Genomic DNA, 17,096 nt, shown 5'->3' with positions numbered 1-17,096 from the left:
GAATCTGAAGCCAAGTAGCTGGCACTCAAATTGGCACTCCCATATGGGATGCTGGCACCACAAGTGGCAGCTTAATCCACTGCCCCACAACACTGGCCCCAAATTCCTATTGTTTCTAAGCTACCCAGTTCATGGTGTTTTTTCATAGCATCCCAAATGAATGAACACAACAAAGAAGTTCTAAAGGGAAGCCAAATGGGAGTAATTCATTTTCTCATACATAGAGTCAAATGTCTCTCAAAGTGCACTAGGGAGGTCACAAAATATACAAAACATAGGAGTAGTGAGATGGAAAGCTGAGGAGACTTCCATCAAACAATTCGGATAGTTTTGGTAAATTAGAAGGAAGCAGATCGATCTATTTGAAGAGTGTCGGTTAGGCTTACAAACATAGAGCGATGGCATTTTAAAAGGGCTGAACTATCGCTTCTCGGCCTTTTGGCTAAGATCAAGTGTAGTATCTGTTCTTATCAGTTTAAAAGGGCTGAACTATAACATCACATTATGACTCCCCAAGAGAGGAACAGAGTGATTCTCACCAGCCTGGCAGGTTCCACTGGACTTGGTGAGCATGGATCTGGAATGGCCCGGTGTATGTGACTGTCATTTCCTCTGGTAAGCATTGGCTACCGGGTAGCAGAGGACGCAGTCTGGGTGATCTCAAACTCTCCTTTCTCATGTTCGACCAATCTTGCTCCTGGCAGGGACCAGGGTGATCCATCTGGTGTCAGACGGGATACAAAGGGTTTTTCTCTTCCTGTTCTCCACGGTTTGCTTTAGCTCTTTGATGGCGAGGAGCTCTATGCCAAGGGAAGAAAGCAGAGTCACCGCCACAGCAGCCCGCTCATCCGTCACTGACAGTGTTTCAGACACATTCAGCGCGGCCGCCGGGCTGACGAGCGGGGAGAGAATTGCCAGACACCTGAGGAGAGAAGTTCTCAGAAAGTTAAACCATGCGGGAGTAATTCATTCTCGCGCACACGGAGTGAGGCGCCCCTCAGAGCACCGGGGGACGGTGGCACTGGACCCTCGGTAACCCTGGGTCTTACACGCAGGGGCAGCGAGTCCTCTTTGTCACTTCTCTAACTCCGCGGGGAGCCTCGGAGGCTCCTTGCCGGTCTGTGCTCCTCCAGCCTTAGGGACGCTTTAGGCTTTGGCCTTCTGTGCATTTGTCATTCAAAGGCACGGGGCGCTCGCTTGCGTGATTGGGCTCGGCATCAGAACCCGGTTGGGAGCGGGGTGAGTGTAGTCTCTCACTGTCAGGAGAGGATGAGTGTCAACTACACGGTTCGTGTAATAACACGGGCAGCAAAGCAACCCTACACAACTTTAAAGGCCGTTTTAAACATACAGGCTTGGCGAAAGGCATGGCTTCATGTCATCCATCCCACTTAAAATGAAGGGAAATCTCTCATCGGGCAATTTCAAGTCCTATAGCTTCTCTGGTCAGGATGTGGCTAACGGTCAAGTCCCTCACTGAGGCCGTATCAGTCAAGCTCAGCTGTGTTCTTTCCCAAGCAAAGGCTCTATTGAAAGGACACGGCAGCAAGGCGAAGAGAGGGCTCCTTTGTGCCTTTGACGGAGTGAGACAGAACGGCATCAGATGGGGGATAACGTTAAGCACTATCGCCGCCGCAGGAGGAGATAAGGCAGAGAGCGGGCAGTGTCTCTGAGTTGTTTTGAACAAGCCCAGGCTTCTGCAAGGAGTATCTGTAACTGGAGACGGCTGCAGGCGGAACTAAGAGCTGCCCTTGGCTGTGAGCGGTGCCTGCTGTGCCCGAGGTCTGTGTGATTGCTTCTGTTATCTGATGTCTTGGTTTCAAGGCATGCGCTCTTGGACTTGGGCGCGTTTGTAAGGGATGGTATGGTGTAAATTGTATAACCGATGGAGACAACGAAGAGGAAGGGCTGCAGGTTGAAACCCTCTCCACCACTTCCTCGGAAAGGGGGGAAGGAAGCGATCTCACATGAGTGATAGTGACTGTTTAGGCGTCCGGCTCTAACGCAGGGGAGCATCATGACTTTGCTTCTTAAGTACGGAAAGCTCATTTTTGGATGATGACACTGAGGCGTAAGTATTTAAGAGCCTTGCTTCGTCACACAGTTGAAAGGAGCAAGCCTGCCAGTTGTATCCATCTAATTTATCCTTGCTTAGATGTCCTCAATGTATGGGCTTAGGACCAGCTGGCCAAAAGGCCACACTGCCTCTCAGGAATTCATGCTCTCCCTGCTACATTAGCAACCCTTGGAAACTTGCTAGGAATAACTCTTTTTATAAATTTTTTAAAGATTCTATTTTTTTATTTGACAGGTAGAGTTAGACAGTGAGAGAGAGATACAGAGAGAAAGGTCTTCCTTCCATTGGTTCACCCCCCAAATGGCCGCAATGGCCAGAGCTGTGCTTATCCGAAGCCAGGAGCCAGGTGCTTCTTCCTGGTCTCCCATGAGGGTGCAGGGCCCAAGCACTTGGGCCATCCTCCACTACCCTCCTGGGCCATAGCAGAGAGCTGGACTGGAAGAGGAGCAGCTGGGACTAGAACTGGCACCCATATGGGATGCCTGCACCGCAGGTGGAGGATTAACCTAGTACACCAGCCCCCAATATTTTTATAAAATTTTAAAAAATTTTATTTATATACAAATTTCATGTATTTCATATATACAGATTTAGGAAGATAGTGATTCCTCCCACCCTACCCTCCCTCTGCCCATGCTGCAATCCTTCTTCCCCCTCCCTCTCCTAGTCCCTCCCTTAATTTTTACAAAGATCCATTTTCAGTTTACTTTATACTCACAAGATTAACCCTGCACAAATTAAAGAGTTCAACAAATACTATGAAGAAAAAAAAAAAAAACACAGTTCCTCAACCTTAGAGACAAGGGCTGTAAACAATCATGGAATCTCAAAATGTCCATTTCACTCCAAAACGTTTAAATGTTAGGTACTCTATTAGAAATATCAGTTCTTAGGTACCATCCCAGAGTTGCTGAATTAGAAATTCTGAGGGTGGGATTCTTTTGAGTGACTTTGATAACTATTGAAGTTTGAGATCCATTGAACTGGTAAAAGGGCCACACTGCTTCTCAGGTAACCATGCTCTTCCTGCTACATGCAAATATTAAAAATTAGAATATTAAATTGGTATGTTTTGAGGACACTTTTTTGCATTCACAGTTTCATCATTCAAGTAGCCATTTTCATATGTGTTCTTTCAGTCTTCCAATAAGTAGTTTATAGAGTGTTTCATACTGACAATAGATAAGTTCAAAGATTAAGACTGGTGTTGAAGAAACAGGGCAAGCAAACATGCATCAGTTATGTAATAATATAAGACAGTGACTATTAACTTCCAGAAAGAGGAATTCAAAGACTTCAAGAAGAAGAAAATGATGAAATTTTCATGGTTAGACAAGGTAGGATTTAGCATATATTAGAAATCAGAAAATATAAAAAGTGGTGGTGGTAATTACCTTAGCAAAATCTTGCCACATTGGAGTAAGTGTTCACAGGAGTTAGCTAGGTATAATGACGGAATCCCGGAATCAGAATGAGGAGACTGGGTTCTCTCCTCTCACAGCTGGTGAATTTCGTACACCTTCCATTTCCTTCTTTGTAAAACAGGAGTTATAGTACAATACTTATTAACAAAATTGTTGAAAAGATGAAAGAAAATAAACCCTATCAGACATTCCCAGAACAGTCATTATGTGTGTGTTAGAACAAAAAGTTCAATTTTTAAATACATTTGAGAAACAGTAAGCTGAATTATGTTCCAGGAGCTACAGGATTTCGCAGAACCTTTACTGTGCTTGAGAAACCATGAGTCTATCAGAGGGAATCCATACGTGTTGCATCCCAAACTTCACTGTGCAATGATATCATGTATTTGAACAGAATGCTTTAGCATCTCCTAGGACAATGACTGCGTGGAAACAGGCTAACAAATGCTATCTGTATGATATTCTCTGGGCACAGGGCAGTGTCCATTATATTTGAATTCAATTGTATTTTATGCAGGCCAGTTATAGTCCATCTTAGATCTCAATGCACAATAATGGAAATGGTATAGTAATCCAAATACGATGTCAACCAGTTTAAGGTCCCACAATTCTAACTCATCTTTTATTTTACATATTTTTAAAAAATATATATTTATTTATTTAAAACAGAGAATGAAATAGAGGGAGAGATAGAGAAAGAAAGAGATCTTCTATCCACTGGTTCACTTGCTTGATGACTACAACGGCCAAGGGTAGGCCTGTCCAAAGCCAGAATCCACACACTCCATCTGGGTTTTCCATGGGTAGCAGAGTTCCATCTTCTGCTGCTTTTCCAGGAGCATTTGCTAGGAGCTGGATGGAGGTGAAGCAGTCAGGATTGGAAACCCAAGCTTATATAAGATGCTGGCCAGCAGGCAGTGACCTAACCCACTGTACCACAATGCAGTCCCCTATTCTCTACATATTTTCAAGCTTTTGTCATCTTAAATTCTCATCAACATTCTGCTGTTCCTGACAGTACTATCCTCTAGACATCTTGCAGTCTGAGAGATGTGAAATTACCAAAATCACATCTCATCAATGATCAGCTGATAAATATAACCTGCTAGCATTTCCTATGTATTGAGAAATATTTACATAGAAAAACTGTGTACAAATGAAATAATGTAGACAGTCTTATGTTTTCTATGGAGAGCTGTATCTGATCGAGTATTATAATTGGTGTACATAAATAGGGCAGGATTTGTACATTGTATGTTGCAATTAGTAAGTAGGTTCTTTTTCGTGCAGTGCATGCTTCAAGCACTGGGCTGGAAAGTTTGAAAAACTGGACTTGGGGATGGCACTGTGGCACAGCGGGTTAACGCCCTGGACTGAAGCACCGGCATCCCATATGGGCACCAGATCGAGACCCGGCTGCTCCACTTCCAATCCAGCTCTCTGCTATGGCCTGGGACAGCAGTGGAGGATGGCCCAAGTCCTTGGGCCCCTGCACCCTTGTGGGAGACCTGGAAGAAGCTCCTGGCGCCTGGCTTCAGATCAGCTCAGTTCCGGCCGTTGCAGCCAATTGGGGAGTGGACCATCGGATAGAAGACCTCTCTCTATCTCTTTCTCTCCCTCTCTTTCTCTCTCTGCTTCAGCTCTCTCTGTGTAACTCTGACTTTTGAATAAATAAATAAATAAATCTTAATAAAAAGAAAAACTGGACAGAATACTTTCCTACAAGATATTCATGATTTAGAGGAGGAAAGTGATGCCAGTGTGTACCCTAGGTACCAGGAGAGGGATGGGCACCCTGTGGAAACCAAAGAAGTGGGCAGCACATTCTCATGGAGGGGGTGCAAAGGAACATTTCCTCCAGAAGGTGATTTAAATATGTTTAGGAGGAAAATGGAAGGACTCCAGAGAGGGGAACCATTTGGAGACAGGACAACAGCATTAAAGTTTAAGTCCTATAAGGAGACAGTAATCTGTGTAAGGAAAGAATCAGATAGGAGTAAGAGAAGCTGGAGACTTAGACAGGTCATGGATATCTAAATGAGATTGTGAAGATTATTAGTGGCAAAGCAATGAATTCAGACTTCTTTTCTGAAGAACATAGGGTGGCAAGAACAATATTTTATGCAGATGACTCTGACTTGTCATTTGACATATTTTTTTTTCAAAAGTGGGTCAAGTATCTAAATGTAAGGGATAATGACAATAAAATATCTACCCATAGAGCACTTAAAATGTGCTCAGCCATCACAGTATTCTGTGTCAAGAACTTTGTACATATTGTTCCTTTAAAACTCACACAAGAAAGGTAGAAATTATCATCCCTATTTTAGATAATGTGCTTAAATTTATATACTTTATAATTACAGAGCAGAACTCAAATCTAAATGGAGAAAATCAATACTCTTGGCCAGTGCCGCGTCTCACTTGGCTCATCCTCCACCTGCAGCACTGGCACCCTGGGTTCTAGTCTAGTCCTAGTTGGGGTGCCGGATTCTGTCCTGGTTGCCCCTCTTCCAGTCCAGCTCTCTGCTGTGGCCTGGGAAGGCAGTGGAGGATGGCCCAAGTGCTTGGGCCCCGCACCCACATGGCAGACCAGGAGGAGGCACCTGGCTCTTGGCTTCAGATCGGCACAGCGCTGACCATAGCGGCCATTTGGGGGGTGAACCAAAGGAAGGAAGATCTTTCTCTCTGTCTCTCTCTCTCACTGTCTAACTCTGCCTGTCAAAAAAAAAAAAAAAATAGGAAGCCAGTACTCTTAACAAGTATCCTATGCTACCATCCATATAAAAATCATAAAGTAAGTAGAAGGAAATATAAGTAAAGGTTTTTTTTCATTCTTGAGGATGAGAAAGGACTTTCCCAACATAACATCAAAGTCAGAAAGAAGATGGATTGGGGGGGTAGTAGATTCAATTATGTAAACATTAACACCTACATAGAATAATTATAAACAGAGTAGAAATGCAAGCAACAAATTAGGAAAACCCATATGACAAAGATTTAATCAAGCATGTAACAAGAATTTCTAAAAATAAAATTTTAAAAATAAAGACTCCCCTAATTAAAAGAAAAAAAAAAAGCAAAGGACAAGGACAACTAGATCATGGAAAGAAATTACCACTAGGGTTATTTACAAAGTGAAGAAATGAAATGAACATATTCATAGCAAGTTGTCCGTGGTATAACGCTGTACCATCTTTCTGTAGGAAAGTTTGACAGCATGTATCATAATGGAAAATGTGAGTTGTTATATGTCAGAGATTGTTCTTGAAAAGATAATAAGATATAGTTGAGTAACAGAGGCAAAATATAAAACTGGTTGTGGAAAGAGAGGGTTTGCAAGATAAATCAAAGTCTTATGGATGTGAGTTATCAATTGCACTCAAATTATTTCCTTTTCTTTCGAATGTAGTAGACAGACTCCTCAGCCTTCGGTGTTCCTCTGACATATAACAAGCCTCCCGGGAGAGATTACGGGTATTACAGAGGGCAGTGAGCTAATGAGGGACCTTCGTAAAAGTTGGCTCAGAGACCTGGAATTCAAAGTCCTGGCCCTCTTTTCATATGGAGTAGATTCTGCAGCACTGGAATACTAAAAAAGCTAAAGACTACCAGGGATCGTAAAATGCATGCATTTTTAAAATTCCCCAGTGCCTACATTCAAGCTCATTAACCCAAGGTCAAAAACTTTGAAATTCAGATTTTTGAATGCATTTGTTGGAGCTTCATAGCTTAAAGTTGCAGGAACCAAGCCTTTCTGTGTGCATATTATTCAATAGGCAAATACCATATTCTTGGCACATGGTTTCCTCCTTTCCAATAACCAACCTGCTGGGTGGGTAAATACTAATATAGCTTCACCTAGATATCAATGTGAAGCTTTAAAATCTTCTGATCCTTTTTCCAAAACACAATTAAATAAAAAGCAAAGTCAAGAGTATTTGAACTTGAAAGGGACTGAATTCTATAACCCCTACAGTGCAGGAGGTTGTGCTACAAAGACATTTAAATAACTGGAAATACTTCTTGCTCTTAAAATGCTATCTCAGTTGTTTAAAAACAAACACATGGAGCATTTCTCTGTACTTTAACATCCTCTTGCTGTATCTCTTAACATAACTTTCCCACTCATTTGAATTTCTGCCAGTCAATGCCTTTGGCTCCTTATTATCGTTTCTATTGAACTAGGAGAAACTTCTAATCTTTGCTCTCTTCCAAGAAATACAAATGCTGCACAGTAGTTGCATTTCCTCTGTGAGAAAAGCAGGAAGCAAGCATCCTTTAGTAAATACTTCTAATGAAAGCTTTATCCTGACACATGTAAAGCAGCCTGACTCTGCATCCAAGGTCATTGTTACCACGTGAGCTGGTAACCAAAATCTCACCAAGAATCTAATATAGATGTGTGATTCCTATGTGACTATGAGATGCCATATTGGGTTTAGATATTTGGATCTAGTTACTTACTGGATGATGTCTGGAAGACAAAAATCAAAATTATAGCATGCTTATAAGGCCTACATATAATATACTATTTTGTTTTTAACCTAGCATGTCTTTCTTAAATAAAATTGTAGTAGTAAGGAATCGCTCATGTCATGTCAAAATGATTTAATTAGTTTTCATCAGTGACTTCTAACACAGGACAATCCAGTACAATTCAGAAACTTGGCTGATTTGGGAAGGCCCCGGGGTGACTTGGATCTGCTCACCAGCACATGGATTTAGCTGCCATGCAGCCTCTGCTATCTCTGTCTTATTTTGTCCAAATCATCTCTTTGTAGGGGAGCTGATCATCACCCCTGGGCATCACTACTTCTTCTAGCAGAATCTGCCATCTCATCATCCATTGCCTTCTGCTGTGTTACAGCTTGCCTTTGAATGTTTATATATTCTGGTTGAGCTTTTATTTCAAAGAGGAAATTGTTTCTTTAATTTCACAGAGAATGTTCAGTCAAAAATGGAATCTATGTAACAGAGCAATTCCTTTTCTTTTCTTCTATTTCCTGTCTCTTTCATGCTTATTATTTTTCTTTGCTTCTTGCCAATTTTATTCTTGATACACCTGTGTTTGGGTAACATCATCAATGTTTTCTGGCTATTATGATTATAAGACATAGGGTTTTATTCTGGGACCACCTGCTGAATGACAAAGATCTATTTTAGTGAAAATCTTGGATATAGATTTTTTTTGTCTCAGAAGAGTTTTCTCTCTAACTCTGCTTCACTGAGTGCAAGCAGATGGACAGATGGATGCAGACAAAGGGCTTGCAGTTAAGACTACAATGATCCAGGCCTTTCCCAGAGGGACTCAGCGTTTCATTTCAGAAGGGTTGAGTTGATCCTCATGGGATATTCCTCCTTTAGCCTTCCTCACTAATAATTGGCTTCTTGCAAAAATCCTTGTTTGAATGAATGAAGGAATGAAGGAATGAGTGGAAATACCCCTTGGGAAAGATGATTTGCCATATTGCTCATAGACATGTTTCTCACTACTGTATTTCCACAACTTTTGGATATTAGCTAATTATCATCTCATCAAAGGAGGCACTACAGGCTACCTTCCATATGTGTAAGTTTTAAATTTCATGTGCTCCAAATTACAAACAAAAATTAAAAGATAATGAAGGTAAGTACCATAAACAGTGTTGTGTTATGTGCCAAAGTTCACATATTTTTGATCATCTTAAATCCTTCCATTTTTAATTAGCTTCATGAGGTTTTTCAGGTCTCATGTTTATATAATCCACAAAAAACTGAATAATTTATGTAACTTAACCTGAAACTTGAATTTTAATTATAACAATAATAATTAACATTTATAGAGAGCTTCCTATACGTCAAACACCCATCAGATACTTTACATGAATTGTTTTTATTTAATCCTCACAACCTTATGAATGGGTATAACATGGAAAATTGATGAAAAATTTTAAGCTAATGGTGAAAAGCTGAAACTATTTACTCTCAGATCTGAAACAAGGCAAGGATACCCACTTTCACCACTCTTATACATATAGCTTTGGTAGTATTAGCAAGAACAATTAAGAAGAAGAAATAATAATCATAAGAATTGGAAAGGAAGATATAAAATATGCATGTTTGCAGATGAAATGATATTGTACATGGAAAAACATAAACACTCCCCAAAAGCTGTTAGAACTGATAAACCAAAAAAAAAAAAAAAGAACTGAATAACCAATTCAGTAAAGTTGCTGGATACAAAATGAACACACCAAAAGAGTAGCATTTGTATGCACCAATAATAATTGCTGAACGAGAAATCAAGGAAGAAATCACATCACAAGAACCACAAAAAACCCCACATATTTAGGAATAAATTCAAGCAAAGAAGTGAAATATTTCTACAATGAAAATCGTAAAACACTGATGAAACAAATAATCAAGGACACACAAAGATATGCCTTGTTGATGGATTAGAAAAATTAATGGCGGCGCCGTGGCTTAACAGGCCAATCCTCCACCTGCAGCGCCGGCACATCGGGTTCTAGTCCCAGTTGGGGCGCCGGATTCTATCCCGGTTGCCCCTTTTCCAGGCCAGCTCTCTGCTATGGCCCGGGAAGGCAGTGGAGGATGGCCCAAGTGCTTGGGTCCTGCACCCGCATGGGAGACCAGGAGAAGCACCTGGCTCCTGCTATCGGAACAGCGTGGTGCGCCGGCCGCAGCGGCCATTGGAGGGTGAACCAACGGCAAAAAGGAAGATCTTTCTCTCTGTCTCTCTCTCTCTCTCACTGTCAAAATAAATAAATAAATAAATAAATAAATAAATAAATAAAACATGGTCTTTTTAAAAAAAAAGAAAAATTAATGTCATTAAAATATCTATGCTAACAAACACAATCTAAAGAGTCATGCAATTCCTATCAAAATATCAATGACATTACTCACAGAAGTAGAAAAAAAATCCTAAAATACATATGGACCACAAAAGACCCAGAATAGCCAATGTGATCCTGAGCAAAACAAAAAAAAAAGGCAAAAAACAAAAATCAAGCTGGGGGTATCATAATACCAGATTTCAAAGCATACTATAAAGCTATAGTAATTAAAACAGCATTGTACTGGTATAGAATTGAGATATAGCTCAATGGGACGGGATAGAGCCCAGAAATTAATGCACATTCATACTCCAAACTGATTTGGACAAAGTCAAGTACATCCATTTGAGAAAGGGTAGTCTTCAAAATAAATGGCACTGGCAGGACTGGACATAAATATGTATATAAATGAAATTAGATCTCTACCTCTCACAGTATGCAAAAATCTACTCAAGATGGTTCAAAAAGAAAATGTAAGAGCCGAAATGATGAAAGTGCTGGAAGAAAATATAGAGGAAACATTCCAGACATTGGTGTAGCTGATGACTTCTTGCATAATACTCCAAAAGTGCCCACAAGAAAAGCAAAACTAGACAAATGGGATTATATAAACTCAAAAGCTTCTGCACAGCAAAAGAAATAATCATTAGCATGAAGAAACATCTAAAGAATGAGAGAAAATTTTGCAAGCAAAGGATTATTATCCAGATTATATCAGCAACTCAACAACAACAGTAAAATTCCAATCCAATGAAGAAATGGGCAAAGAACCTGAATAGAAGTTCTCAGAAGAAGAAATACAAACAGCCAACAAATATATGAAAAAATGCTATCATCATCCATCAAGGGAATATGAATCAAAACCACAAGGAGATATCATCCCACCCCTGTCAGAAAGGCTGTTATAAATATCCGAGAATAACAAATGATGGTGAAGATGAAAAGAAAGGGGCACTTATACACTGATGGCAGGAATGTAAATTAATGTAGCCAGTATGGAACACAGCATGGATATTTTGTAAAAACTAGAAAGGAACTGCCATATGATCCAGCAATTCCACCACAAGGTGGAATACCCAAAAGACATGAAGTCATTGTATCAAAGGGATACCTGCTCCATCATGTTTTTAGCAGCATTCAGCCAAAACAGCCAAAATACGGAATCAACCAAGGTGCCGGTCATCAGATGAATGGATAAAGAAAATGTGGTATATATATTAATTAATACTGGTCAACTTTGAAAATGAATGAAATTCTGTCATTTGTGTACAATGGCTGGAACTGGAGGATATCATGTCAAGTGAAATAAGCCAGACATAGAGAGACAAATACCGGATGTTTTCCCTTATTTGTGGGAGCTAAAAGAAAAAAAGAAAACCCTCAATCTGAAGATAGAATGTTGATTACTAGTATCTGGAATGGTGGGAGATATAAAAGGAGTTTAGATAAAAAAAAAAAATAGAGGAATCTTGGTGCGGTTCTTTACTTGTGACAAGTACAATAACACAAGCTGTTAACAGGAAACAGGGGGAGGTATATATGGAGACTCAGTGTATTACTGCTCCATAGTTTTGTTTTATAAATTTAAAATTAATAATAGTAAATCTGAAAAAGGCATATTGTTCCAGCCCAAAAAGTCTGATTACAGAAAGTATCCCATGACTTCTTAAAATATGAGTTTTCTTTAAGAAAACTTTGAAAAACCTACATTAGTTTTCCATACCAACTTAGCTTTTAATATTCAACTTTTTCTAGTTTATTTAGGTTTATTTATTGATGCTTACATTCTTATGTTAAACTATTTGTCAAGCAATATTCTAGATACACACATCCTCTTGTCACAATCTTATCATACTTAGGAGGAAATCTAACCATTAGATAATTTTCTCTCAATGCTCACTTTTATCTCAAAGAACATGTAGGTATATAATGCAAGTAAATCTATCTTCCTACATGCAAAACTCTAGTTTGGTTTATTGAAAATAGCTAGGACATTGCATACCAGGTAATAGTTGGATTCAGGGACCCTGCTTTTGTCAAAGACCAGTGATGCTCCACATTCACTTAGAACTAGTACGTGGAAAGCAAAGCATTGATGCTATGAAAGAAATGAAGTGTAGTGGGAGTCACCCACCTTTCAGGGCTAAGATTTGTTCTAGAAAGTCAGACACATCGACACAGACATGCAAACAACCCAATGTGAGAAAGCAACACAATTCTTGTTGCACTGAAGCTAGAATGGCTCAGTAGTGAAAGCGAATATTTGTCCTGCATGGTAGTTGGATCAGGGGTAGTTTTAGAAAGATGACTTTTGAATGATCAACAGCGTAAAAGACACAAAGGAAAGGTATTACAGAGTAGTCTATAAAATGTGTCATTAAATGAATTGGAGTCCCCTACCAGAAAATATGCCTCTCATTATAGCTATCCAGAGAAGTCAGACAAAACATGATTGAATAGCCAATTTGTTAATTTTATAAGGAATGAAAATATTAATTTTTTAAAAAAAATTTGAGATATGGGGGTGGGGGAAGGGTCAGTAGAGTGCTATCCTGTCCACTGATTCATTCATCTAAATACTTGCAGTGGCAGGGGCAGAGCCAGAGAGAAGCTGGATGTCAGGAATTCAACACAGGTCTCCAATGTGGGTAATAGCAGCCCAACTATTTGAGCCCTCACCACTGCCTCCCAGGGTCTGCATTAGCAGGAAGCTGAGGTCAGGAGCCACAGGTGAGTAACAAACCCAGCGCTCTGGTAACAGATGAGAGCATCTTCATCAGTGTCAAATTGCCAGGCTAAATGACCACCCTGAGAATCCAGACTTCTGTAGCTTTTGTGAGCATGCCGATGCATTTAATAAGTTAACAAATCTTTATTTAGTAGAGAGTGATTCTAGATTATGATGAAGATAGCTTTATTAAATACTGATTCTGCTAGTAGTAGTGGTAGTTGGGTGAAGTGATGTTAACTCTTCTCTGAGTCTCATAAAATGGGAGAAAACAATGCTTTTATTAGTGAATTGATGTGTGTAGGGTTTTTCATGTCATTGTCTCTCTATCCCTAAGAATATATTCATATGAATGTATGTGTATCTATTTGCAGGCCTAAATAATACAATATATAATATAATATAATATAATATAATATAATATAATATAAATGTATACACACATATATTTATAAAGTATGCATGGGTTTCAAAATTATTTTACACTAAAATAAATTTATCTTGTAATTACATTCCCATGAATGTTTTGAAGTACTCCATGTATATATTTATTTGTTATTTACAAAAACTAACTCCTTAAGAGATTTTTGAAGCCCTCAAGAAAAGAAACATCTCACATATCTCTAACTCCACTGTGCATAGTATCAAAACATTTAATGTAAGAATGAATGAATAAATAATAAGTATATAAATGAATGTGAGGAGTGGGGATGTGAATAAATCGTCAGTATTTGAATTCTTCAACTCATTTCCTTCAAGAAAATACAGTTGCCTTTGGAGTATTCTGCTTATTAAAATTAAAATTTGATTTATCATTCAGTCCAAATTGCTGTGCCAGGAAGGCATGATATTATTCATATATTATGATGATATTTAGCCAGATAATTAGAACAATATAAGTCTTGTCCTTCTCCATCTTTGCTTTTAAGGAACATCCAGAAAATTTGATATTATTTAATTGCATGGACATAATATTTATATGAATATTCTTCTTTAAAATTGTTTATGTGGGGCCCGTTGCTGTGGTGCAGCGGGTTAAAGCCCTGGCCTGAAGCGCTGGCATCCCATTTGGGTGCTGGTTCAAGACCCGGCTGCTCCACTTCCCATCCAGCTCTCTGCTATGACCCGGGATAGCAGTAGAAGATGGCCCAAGTCCTTGGGCCCCTGTTCTCACATGGGAGACCTGGAAGAAGCTCCTGGCTCCTGCTTCGGATCGGTGCAGCTCCAGCCATTGAGGCCATCTGGGGCATGAACCAGCGAATGGAAGACCTCTCTCTGTCTCTACCTCTCTCTGTAATGCTGTCTTTCAAATAAATAAAATAAATCTTTAAAAAAAAAAGCATCTCCTGCAAATAGTCCTAACACATGATATTGCAATGTTCCCAAAGAGATTGGTAATATTTGGAGTTGGGCACATTTCTTTAATGGAGAGCTTGCCTCCCTAATTGTGTGTTTTGTTTTTGTCTTTCTGTCTCTTTCTCTCTTAGTCATGCTGAAAGGAATGTAAGGTAAGACTAATTCTATACTGTGCCTGACAGAAAGATAATACACTGACTGATAAGGAATACAATACTGAATCTAAAGCTGCTGGCAATGGGAAGATTAGAACAGCTACAGAATTACCTAAGAAATTAACCAAAAGAATGAAAGATTTATGAGATTTAACCAAACTGAAAGAGTGAAGAAAGTAGATAAAGCATTTGTAGTGTGGTATGAGATTTAGAACGGATGGAAAGTGGTCAAAACGCTTGTGGCTATGGAAGAACATTTTCTCCATTGTGAGGTTTAAAGGTGGAGCCCTGTAAGAAAGGCCACTTGGTACGGATCAAAAAATAAGGGAGGAAATCAAGTTTGTCAACATGAAAGCAGGACGAAGTTGAATCACTGATGTTCAGCTTTACCTGTGGAATTCAGTGATCAAGCTAGGGCCACAAAATTAGTTGTATACAGCATGCATCCTGAAAATGACAATATCCTAGCTGAATACATGTTTGCCACAGAAATAGCACACAAGAAGCCATTGATGCATGCAACCATGGGCAACGCAGGAATCTGGGAGTATGTGACTGCTGCATAGGAAGTGAAGGAGAAAGGTCCTGCCATGAGCCTTGTGCGTATTCTTACATCCACCTTCATGACAAACCTATGCAGCGAGTACTTTTATTCCCCCTATTTTACAGATAACTAAGAGTTAAACAACCATCCTAGATGAGTCAGTTAGTTAGTTAAGGAGCTGATCTCAACATTTCGGTCATCCCAGCACACTGCATCAGAGGAGGACCTCTTGAAGATGGCCCAAAGCTCCTCCCACCTCTGTGGCAGAGGGGAGTGCCTTTTGAACATAATAAGGACATCCCCTTGCTCAGGTGTGCAGACCCCAACTCAGGACCTCGCTCTGCAATTCTTTCTGAAAAGGAAACCAATCACCCAGTACCTACAACCTGAGAAGTATTCTCTGTAGACATTTTGTTAACTTTACACACTTAATATATTCCCAAATTCTATTGATATCACTTTAGATTCCCAAATTCATCAATTTCTGCTTCAACTGCCTTCAAATTTTCTCACCTAGACTTCCGCAATAGCTTTTCTTTCTGTTTTTCCTTCCAAATTCTTCCTCCCCTCCCTCCCCCAATACATTCTCCACTTTGCAAACAGAGAAATAGTTTCCAAGTGTTGATTTGGTCATATATCTCCCTGTTTAAAATCTAAGTGACTGCCCTATACTTAATGTATAAAGACTATTACTTATGTAGGGTAAGCAAACTCAGCAAGAATGTCTCCAACATTCCATGACTTGAAGCTTACTGCTCTCCAACGACCTGGGAAAGGAGCTCCAAGCTGGCAGAGAATCTTCTGCAGGCAGAGACCGGGGGTCATGTGACACCTTCATCACACAGCTTCCAGTATCAGAGTGCTCTCAGCCATGGAGCAAATAGAATGGAGTGTGAGCACGTGGAGGAAGCTCACCAGCTGCCTTGCCTATGGTGACATCATTTCTATTCACCTTCTGTTGGAGAGAAACCAGTCACGTGCCACTCTTAAAGCTAAAATGATTGGCAAATGTAATCTCTGGCTGGACAGTAACCTGCTGCTATCTGAAAGAAGGGCACATTTTGTTGGACAGTTAGCTGTCTTGGGATGCTTCCTAGCTTCATTCTCTGCCCTCATCCTACTTTGATCTCCGTGCTAGCCAACACTGTATGTTTAGATGTACGTTTAGTACACCATCTGTACTTAATGATCCCCTTCTCATCCTGCAGGTGTCAGGTCAAATACTGTTGTTCAGAGTAGCCACTGTTTTCCTGTAGATTAGTCAGGTCCCACCGTGCAACACATGGCACATGCTCCTTTCCCGCAGAGCACTTAGCAATTTGATGTCTTACATTGCATGCATGATGGTTTCTTTGCTACATTTCTTAGTCACTAGACTGTAAGTTCCTTGTAAGTAGTTCCTGCTAACTTTCATACAATGCTGTATTGCTATCCAGCACAAAACATGAATAGCCATGTAGTAATTTATTGTTTCAATATTGTTTTTGAGGTTCCCTTATTAGTTTTTCAAATGATACTGTGTTATTCCATAGAACATTTTCTTTACACTGCCTTTTACCATAAGAAAAATGTGTTACACCACATAAGGTACAAGGATGCTAAGTGTGGGGAGAAATGGAAAATGTGATCTTTTTTACTATATAGTTGAGGAAAGGGTACACACAGATCTTGGGCATAAAATAACTTTTTAAAAAAGGGTATTGCTGAATAGTACAGGAGTAGGTACCAAATGAGTAACATTGACACAGAAGTTCAACTGAGTGAGGCTGCTACGCTGGTCAAAGTTTCCTGAAGGAAGTCTGGAATGAAGCTGGACTTTATCTGGGGGTGCAGGAACGGCACCCAGACATTCTGAACCCACATGGGTCTTTAGAGATATCAGCCAAATGTCCCACCTGGAGCTTGAGCTGGTCCAACGTTCCCCAGTGAGTATGATCAGGAAAGTCCTTCTGGAATATCCTCTGACCTCCTGT

The 17,096-nt window shown here is 39.9% G+C and overlaps 1 pseudogene; it reads left to right on the top strand.

The window, feature by feature from the left end:
* Nucleotides 1–422: 422 nt before the first annotated feature.
* LOC133766155 (U2 spliceosomal RNA) lies at nucleotides 423–514 on the top strand (annotated as a pseudogene).
* Nucleotides 515–17,096: the final 16,582 nt, after the last annotated feature.

This window comes from Lepus europaeus, chromosome 8 (genome assembly GCF_033115175.1).
Source record: "Lepus europaeus isolate LE1 chromosome 8, mLepTim1.pri, whole genome shotgun sequence".
NCBI classification, from domain to species: Eukaryota; Metazoa; Chordata; class Mammalia; order Lagomorpha; family Leporidae; genus Lepus; species Lepus europaeus.
This window is presented reverse-complemented; position numbering and strand designations above follow the sequence as displayed.